General features: G+C 43.4%; 1 long non-coding RNA gene across 1 annotated transcript; it reads left to right on the top strand.

Moving 5' to 3' along the window:
* Nucleotides 1–3,260: 3,260 nt before the first annotated feature.
* Nucleotides 3,261–9,208, top strand: LOC144164159 (uncharacterized). Its single transcript, XR_013321086.1, has 3 exons — nucleotides 3,261–3,483; nucleotides 4,053–4,139; nucleotides 8,322–9,208. It is a non-coding gene; the product is annotated as an uncharacterized LOC144164159 (long non-coding RNA).
* The last annotated feature ends 248 nt before the right edge of the window (nucleotides 9,209–9,456 follow it).

A 9,456-nucleotide genomic window follows, 5' to 3' on the forward strand; every position in this document is an offset into this window, starting at 1 on the left:
GCCGTTTCTTTTCTTTAAGCAGTGCCAACACAACAGATTACTACCCGTGAATCAATGTTTTTGAAATGTTTACAACGCTCTTTCCATTCCAGTGCGACGAAATTCAAGAAGCAGCAGCTCCCGGGCAAAAGATTGCTTGGGGAGATTCTACAAAGGCCATCTACATCCTCAGAAGTGGTGTACCTGGTCCATAATTGAAGCCCCGAGAATGTACTTTTTCTTTGTTCGGTAATACATTACATTAAGGTCATGAGATGCCCGTCAGCTTTGATACAAACCTTGGGCGTTATACATCAGTAGCCTGGAAAGAAGACGAGTTTTCTGCCTGTTTTGTAAGGAGCAAGCTGCTGAAATTTCGATAAATGAAAGCAATAATTTTGTCTTGACAGGACGGTATTTTCTCTTCCACAAAAAAAAGATTTTCATTTGTGTGTTCCACAATCGCAATCTGCAAATATTTGTATTTGTTATTTCAGTATAAGTCTGTTGTGTTCACATTTCTATTTTGGATGTGAAATAAAAAGAAAACACCGTTCCATCGACAAGGTGTCATTTATGTAATTTTCATCTCACACTTGTGCATGCTCATGAATTCTAGAATGGCAAAATACTTAACATTCATATACCCAACTCAGTTCTCTGTTCGTGTCCCAATCTTTTATGAGTAGACTATCACTTGAAGATCCGGATAGGCTTAAGGTATACAGATACTTGCTTTACAGCTTTGCTTGCAACACCGCATTATGAATATAGTGAGTTTTTTTTTATTTCGTGGTGTGCGCATTGAAGCCTTTTAAATCAGGTGGTAAAACACTGAGATCATGAAGGTAAAACTTCATTGCATGAAAGCTGATGTCATGAAGATGTCCAGAAGGGCACAAATTTAAAATGTTTTGGTGGAATTGCAGCCATTGCAACCCATTTATTTGTGTCATTGTTTTATATGGCCTAAACTTTCGATGCACAAGGGTGCGTACATGCGCAAGTGCAATGGTATTGGTTAACTGCATTGTAAATGTTGAAAATGCTTAACCGCGACCTTGCGCTTCCGCGTACAATAACTCGCTAATAACGGAAGCGCGAATGAAACAAGGCCACTTAAAAAAATTGCATTAGTGAAGAGAAATGTCTACTAATGCGCAGCAATCTAATGTCGCTTCTCTTGAGTGTGAGTATTTTAGAGCACATTTTCTTGGTTTTTCTAAGTCCTATACGTCCAATTATCTCCATTTACCCTATTATAACGATCACAGGTTTTACTTGCGCCAAATCTTCATTTTTTTGTAAACAAAGGGCGTTACAAGGCAGCATTTTCCGTATTTTTTATACTTTCCTTCTTCTTTAGTTTTTCAAACTTCTGTTCGACCAATTATATTTATCTACGCTATTACAACGATTAAAAGCGGAATTTCCACTAAATCTGCATTATATTGGAAAGGCAGGGCGTTATACGGATCGCCATTTTCTGTCATTCTTTATATGTTTGTAATTTTTAGTTTCTCAAAATTTTGTTTCACCAATGATCTTCATTTACGATGTTAAACGATTAAAGGTGGAACTTCCGGGAAACCTGCATTTTTTCTGGAAATTCAGGGCGTTACAAGTTACATGGCCAAGTGCTTATCTGGTCTGCGCGAGAAAACGCTAAGAAAATCCTTGTGTGCTCGCGATCCATAAAAGAAAATGCAGTATCTGGCCTTCCGACGGCTCTTTACCTGGGAGTCAACGCAGCAATTCTGCAGGCGTCTCGACACAATTTTAACTAAAGTGAGCGAATTAATTTTGGTTCATTTCATTACCAGATGCGTATTTTACCACCGCCCCCTATTACAAAAACAAAAGTCAAGGCGTGTAACCGCACCATCAGAAGAGTGACGACGAGCAGACAAAATGCAGTACACCATTTCATGCTTGGTATACTTGCCACTCGTGACAAGACAGCTCTTATTCTCAGTATAACAGTGCGCGAATACGTGTTAGTTATTTGGAAGCATTGCCATAAAGGACACTTTCCGCCATTGGCCAAGAATACCTTTGGTAACCTGGCAGAAAGACTCTAATCAATTCGTTTACATCATTCATTCATTCATTCGTTCATTCATTCATTCATTCATTATTCATTCATTCAGCTTTATTTACTTTATTATCGATAGAATAAATCCCCGCATGCCGCATCATACCCTTCAAATGGGCACACAGCATTACACACTAAACTTTTTTACGCCCTTTTGGCCAAAAAAGGTGTAAAATAATTGAAAAAAGGGTGTTGGGAGGCCCTGACACCCTTTTTCTTGAATCTGCACACCCTTTTTCGCAGCCCTCCACCCTTTTTGCGTGAAAAAAAGGGTGTTGACCAACCTCAACACCCTGTTTTTAGGAAGAGTGTTGAAAGGGTGTGGGAAAGGTGTTCAGCTCTTCATTGATTGAGGCCATGCATGCAATATAATTTCAAAAAGACTTCCCATTGCACCATCCTCCCAACCTCGTCAAAAATGTTCAAAAGAAAAAAAAGCTGCCAAATTCAATAAAAAGCAGCGGCAGCACCGAAGTTGAAACAGGCAAAAATATCAGCCCTTGCTTGTTACGACTTCGACAGAATAACACTCCCCCTCCCACTTTTTGTTTTCTACAGCCTTGCACGGAGCACAGCACAGCCTTGAACTGTGACATCTGTATCATCATTCCGTCGTTCCCTGTTCCTCTCCTGCCCCACCAGCACAATCATAGCCCTCTCTGACAACAGTCATTCTCGTCACTCAGTGGAGTTATAACGTACTAGCAATCACAATTTTATTCCATTCCTATTGTTAGCGACCGTAAATATTGTGTACAAATGCAATAAACAGACCACATAGTTTCTCCTGCAGAAACAACGTTGGAGAACAAGGCAGATATCAAAAGAAAACAAAAGTTGGGGAGGTAGGGGCATGAAATCGGGCGCTAAATAAACAGACGCCAAATAATAATACGATTACTTACACTAGAACACTGCCAAATTTCATTGCGCAGTGTTATCTTACTATCTGCTGCTTTTTTTAACGTTCAAATCGAGCGCCAAAAGCTTCAGTTCGCGTTTTGTGTTTGTAAACTTTAAATATCTAAGCTTCTTTATTATAATGCACACAATAAATAATAAACCTAAAGATTATTTTATATTCAGTAAAAGAGGCAATTATTTATTGTTGTCGTTTTAATTTGTTTACGCAACTCCCTGCCAACGGCCGATTCCCTGAGTACGGCGCGCGGCGGCGTGGCCGGATTCCGGAACAGATACCCCGTGACCTGTCTTACGTGTTTACAGTGGTGTGCGGTTAAACAAGCGCAGTTATTATGATTAATTGGGCACCTCGTCGTCTTCGGTTGTGTCTGTCGTGTTCGACTTCGCGATGGAGTATTTGAGAACAACTTTGCCACCTGAAGACGGCTAATTTCGTTGGCGCTTGCCTCTGAACGTCGCTCGCTCTTCTGCATCGGCTCCTCTCGGTAAGCTGTCTCGTCACATTTGCCGCCTTTCTTGTCACTGGATGTCGTTTGTAGCTGTCATCGCCGCTTTAAGGATTCGTTAACAGGAGCACGCGTGTGTGAATTGTTTGACTGAACTGGCGAGGTTGAACCTAGAGGGCTCGTCTCTAGAAAGGCGATGTGCGAAAGATTGTGGTGCTTGCATTGAGCGCTAAACGCACTGGCGCTCAGTAAAGCCGTGGCGCTCAGTAACTCAGTAACGTTTCCCATTCCGCAGCACTATATTGAACAGCTTCAGAGTTCACCACTGCGAACCACGTCTTACGCGTAGTTTATCAGAACACGGGCGGCTACTCCTCTAAACTGTGCTGCGCAGCGTTTTCGGCTTCGTTGATCACCGCAGTCGTTTGTGCCATGTTGCGCCTCGCAAGCTTCGTTGCGTTTGCGGCGAGCCACCTCACCATGTGTACGGTGCCGCGGTACGCGGGCAGTGATTTTGGCTGAATGTTGTGTTGCCCGAGACGTAACATTCGAGCAGCTAATCATTTCCATTCTTGCATGTGTGGTAATCATGTGTCATCCCGTTTTAGACCTCTGGACGGTCTGAGCGCATCACGTCCCTCCATTCAACCGGACAAGAGCAACAAGCATTGTCAACAGTGTTTGGCCGCCAGAACGTAAGTTTTCAAACACAGTTTTGGTAGCACAGTGGGCTATCATACTTGAATATTCTTCGATCACTTGTATGTACAAGTTCTCTCCCCCGTAACAATTATTGGTGTTTCATGCATAACCTAACATGTAGGCGCTCAATGGCAACCTTTATTGTTAATTTCGGAAAACTCAAAGTTTCACCCAAAATCATAATGTGGGCGTAGCAGTTAATCACCATGTATACGAACTTCCTGGTGTTAGTCATGTTTACGGTGAAGCCATATTTCTTAGGTGGGGACACAAAAATGTTATTACCTTTGTAGTTTAGTCTTCGATAAAGCCTTACCAGTTCTGTTTTCAGCTATTTTTTGGATGTTTATCATGTGAATTGACAGTCCTTGCAGTACACTTTTTCAAATAGTTATGTAACTGCCTGTACCATTTAAACATGCCTGATTGGGGTTCTGACGGCTGCGATTTACGCACGCTAGTGCTGTACCGCCAATAAACAAACATTCTTCCACAAAGAAAAAGATTTGAAAAATGTAAAGTATCCGAAGCATTATTCTTAACTGGAACATGCTAATTGTTAGGCCTGGGGCTTTTCCTGAAAGCACTGTGGATGTTATGAGAGAGGAAAACCACTCAAACACATCTGCCACGGCCGTTGCTGCTCCAAAGATGCGTGCAAGCATTGAGTCTTCTGAGCAATACATTACACCCTTTTTTTTAAACAACCGACGTGCATGCTGAACGTACTCCTGATTGGGCGTTTGCCAGGCGCAAGGAATTTTTTTTCGGGGGGGGGGGGGATCGGGGGGGGGGGGAGAGCCGTGGTCGACCAAAAGATGGGACGGGGAAATATGTAGGCAAGGCATCTTGCGCGTTGTTTTGCGAACGATGCTTGAAATAACTGACTTTAACATGCGATTTGTGTATGCTCAACGCTAACTGTAAAGCCCACCTTAAAGGAGCCATGAAGAGAAAATGCAAGTTGGTTTTATTCGAAAGATTTCGTGTTTTATAGTGCCCCCAGCGCTTGTCTGGATACAAACGGTGCTTTATTCACTGAGAAATTAAACAATTTAGGTTAAAATTTTGATTTTCCCGCTCAATCGTGCGTTTTCGTGGTCCCAAATGACATCACAGGAACCGACCGCTCTGCAGCCTAGAGTACCTTCATTCACGCATCCGCCCTACAGGGCAGAGACACGTATACGCTGGCGCCGCCATTTTCGGTTGCTCGCTCGCCGCCGAAGCAAGTCATTGTGTCAAAACCGCGCTAAAATTATCGCCGCAACGCGGTTTACTGAAGAAGTTTGAATCATATTGTCTGTTTCGCGTTGCTAGGTCTCGTGGGAAACGAAAAGAATAACGCGTTGAGCCTGTTGGCCCAATTGCGGCGGCACGGGACCGTTCAAAGGTTGTCTCCACCCTGTACAGCGGTGTTGGTTTGTTCCCGCGTTTTTTTTACGTTCTGTAACCTAGATGGCGCCACCATACCGTGGCAAGAGTTTGGTTTGTTTTTGCCCGCATTTAAATCTGGCTTGTTTTTGTTCTGGGAGAAAATATTCGTTCCCTGAAACAGTGCTCGCTCGACAAATGGGGCACGTAAGACACCGTTGCTTGCGTCAATCGGCCAGTGTCGTCTGAGACAACCCCAAGCCCCGCAGTGCTGTGCACAGCTAAACCAAGCATGCTGTGCGCAGTACGAACAGCAGAACGCATCAGTACTTCTATGTTTACATGTGCTTTCGTAACTTCCACTGTTTGTCCCATCATTCTTATTGCTTTGTAAAGAATGTGCCCTAAATTTAAGCGCAAATCGCTCATTCGTCTAGTTTGTAAGCTCTACCTAATTGGCGTCTGCTTCTGCCAGCCTCCGCCAATCGCAGAGCTTAGCTCATGTGACATCATAGGTTCTGTTGCGGGAAATGAGCTGGTGGGTCGCATGACCATGCCCGTTTTTCCTAATTATGTAGCTTATTTGAGCGAAGTTTACGTTAAGTGGTGTCAGTATGATTCTAACGAGACAATCTTTTGAATGAACCAAACTTGTGTTTTCTCTTCATGGCTCCTTTAAGGAGCTTAGATGGTGATGATAATTATGATCACCTAAATTCCCGTTCGCTGGTCTATGGGCAGACCACGGGCGAATCATTCGTCCGCAGAGCAGGTGGTTAGGCGGACCCACGCTCGTGAGCGTGATCATGAGTGCGCTCGTGAGTGGCGCGCGGTCCCCGAAGTTCGTCGGGAGGAAGTGGAGGCCAACACTGAAGGTTTGCTATCAAGATTCTCGTGTTTTAGATTTTCCTTTAGAAAAGGGACTATTAAGTTTTCTTGTCAGCTATGAAGTACAGTCGAGCACGATTTGAAGGTTATCGCGCCAGTATCGAGCGGCCAAGCGTGCCACCAGCCCACGGTTTCGTTTCGGAACCATGAAAATCGAGATTTCGCACTCTTCGCTCCCTTGTTGGCTGTTCCATGATACAACAATGGCCCGCACGACTGACTTGCCACCCTTTGGGTTTCAAGCTGTACATTCGTTGTTATCAAGCACAGACTTGGACTTGGTTGCCCTTTATTACGCCGACGATAACGAAACTTGCATGGAATATTTGCTAAAGCTGGTGTTCCTTCTGCTTCGTTTGAAAGAGTAGCTTTCCCGCGACAACCATCGAATCGCAGTGGACTGTACATGTGGCGCATTCGTATATTATGGCGGTGAAGCTAGCAAACGTGCGTCTTCGTCCTTAAGTAATCGCCTTTTGTTATTTTTTGTGCTAGTAACGTGAGTAGTACACTTGCGCTAAGCAGAACATATTATTGCACTGCTGTTGAATGTTGAGCTTGTTGCACGTTTCTTAAATTTCATTATATTTCTATCTGTTAAATCGAAACAGACATGGCTTCAGTAAAATTCCGGTTAAGCAAATACAGAATGCTGATTCTAACCAAGAGGGAGGTCAAGGAAACAGTGGAATAGTGCCAAAAAAACAAAGCTCCGCAATAAGGAGAATTGTGTAGTTTTGTTGATGTGGAGGAAATACAACATGGGCAGAGCAATGCTTTTTATGCAGCAGAAATTATGGATCTGCAATAGTCAATGAAATGCGATGTCAGTAGAAAAATAAACATATCAAGGATTGATAGTTGACTGAACAAAATACAGCGACATGCTCTGTCATGTGATTATACTTTGTACCAGTGTAAAGACAAGGAATGACACGCTCCCGACCACATGTAAGCCTATATGCGGCTTTTCCTGCTGTTCTGCCATTCCCCGGCCGTGCTGTTCCGCCATTGAAACAGTGGGGCTGTTTTGATCGGCTCGCGGCAGGTTCCCGGTGCTTTTCGGTGTATCCGGCGCGAAATGCAGCCGGGCTCTATATATTGACAGGTACAGAATCTGGAGCGGGCGCAGGGATCAGACGTTGACATAGCCCTTGTTTTCAGCTTTATGTGAGCAAGAATGTCCTTAAAACTGCAGGTAACTTCAGGCGGTTTTTCAGGCTGCCTAAACCGCACCCCAGCCTTGGCATAAAACATTATGAAGAAGGGGGGGGGAGCACCTGGACCCCCCCCCCAGGCTACGCCCTTGGCGTGTGCTTATTCTTTCTTGCATCCACCACATTCGAGTCGTCACGTTGAATTGGGAATGCTGGAATCCAGCATATGCTGGCAAGATACGAGAGCTTGAACACAACCCACTTGCCCGCAATGAGTTTTCAAAGATCTCCACCACCTGAAGGTACTGAAGTGAGATGTAAGCATTGCCTGAAAACCATTCCAGATAAGGGTACGAAATCATAGTTATGGGCCTTTCTTGCCCATTTACGTGTTTTGAACAAAAAAAGTGCCATTTAAAGGTAACACATCGTTCCCTGCCGATTTCTGATGCCTGATTAAGTTTGTGGGCATAAATGTAGCAGCTTTCTCACATGTCTAACGTGTATCCGGGCTTGTTAGGAGTGAAGTAGGTAAAAATTTAAAGGTTTGATTGTAGTTGTGTATAGATTACCTACATTGTTTTCATTCCTAGAAAAGAAAAATTGAGGTAACCTGCCAATTGTTCTGCATTGCTGCATTTTATTATGCTTGTATGATTCGTAGAACCTGCAGGAGTTCAGCTGCTTGTTAAAGGAAAAATGAACAATGGTACAAAAAGAAGAGCATCTACTAAATAAAAATCTTCACAATCGCAGGATGCCAACGGTCCACCTACCAACTTGCGTCCTCCATTGTTTCTGCTGGCTGGAGCGGCGCATGGAGCATTTTTCAGCTTCTCGAAGTTTGTGATCAAGCGGTGCCCCAAGTGAAGGATGCCGCAGACGGATCTTCTGTTTTAATGCCACAATTTCATGTGCTGAGCACTTACTCGTAAGGCATTTTAAATATTCATCATCCCAGAGGGTATGTTACCTTCGTCTTGGGTGGAATGTGGCTGCAATCAGGTTATTTGTGACAGAAACAAGTGAACCACGTGGGGAGAGTCATTGAGGCCTTGTTGATTGCGCATGCTTCTCAAATAACGTTTTCATTCAGCTGAATACTTTCTAAATATTACAATTTGTGAACAAAATATGATAAAAGTCATGATTAGTTGTACTACAGTGCAGGAAAGAAATGCCAGCACATGTTTTAAGAGCCTCTTATATTTCAGGTCATTGTCTGGTGAGCAATAAAACAGAACTCAAAATTGTTTAAAGTGAAATCAAATATTTGTTGTCACCAGTGCATGACCCGTAGTAAAAGCTATCTGGTCTCCCAATTTCAAATGAGACAGGAAATGCCAAAAAAATAAGGAAATAAACAAGACAGCTTGCTACAATAAACCAATTCAAAGAATGGCTCAATGTCCATAAAGTGGTTGCTTGCTACAATAAACCAATTCAAAGAATTGCTCAATGTCTATAAAGTGGTGATTCAGGCGGGTTAGTTCGGTGTTGATGAAATACAAGCAGGCACTCGCCTGGTCAAAAACAAATAAACAAATAAAGACATTTTGGGGCCCCTACTGGTCCCTTGATCACAATGAAAGGGGGGTGAAAGGTCTCGATTATTTATAGGTTCGGTGGCGCAGAGTGCGCATGTGTATCTCGGGGAGATTACCCCGTGACCGGTTAATCGTGTTTTTAGTTGGTTGAATATGCACTGATTCTAAAAGTAGTGTCGACAGGCGCTTCTCTGATGCGATTATGCTTGCGGAATCCCAATTGATGACGTGGTCAGTAGCCAGGTGATGATCCGCCAAGGCATTTCAGCTTACATTGCCCTTTTTGACATCGTTCTGGTGCTATTGAATTCTTCTTTTAAAATTTTCCAGTGAACTATGTAGGA

This window comes from Haemaphysalis longicornis, unplaced genomic scaffold, assembly GCF_048455015.1.
Source record: "Haemaphysalis longicornis isolate Haplotype H1 unplaced genomic scaffold, Haemaphysalis longicornis Haplotype H1 scaffold_13, whole genome shotgun sequence".
Classification (NCBI taxonomy): Eukaryota; Metazoa; Arthropoda; class Arachnida; order Ixodida; family Ixodidae; genus Haemaphysalis; species Haemaphysalis longicornis.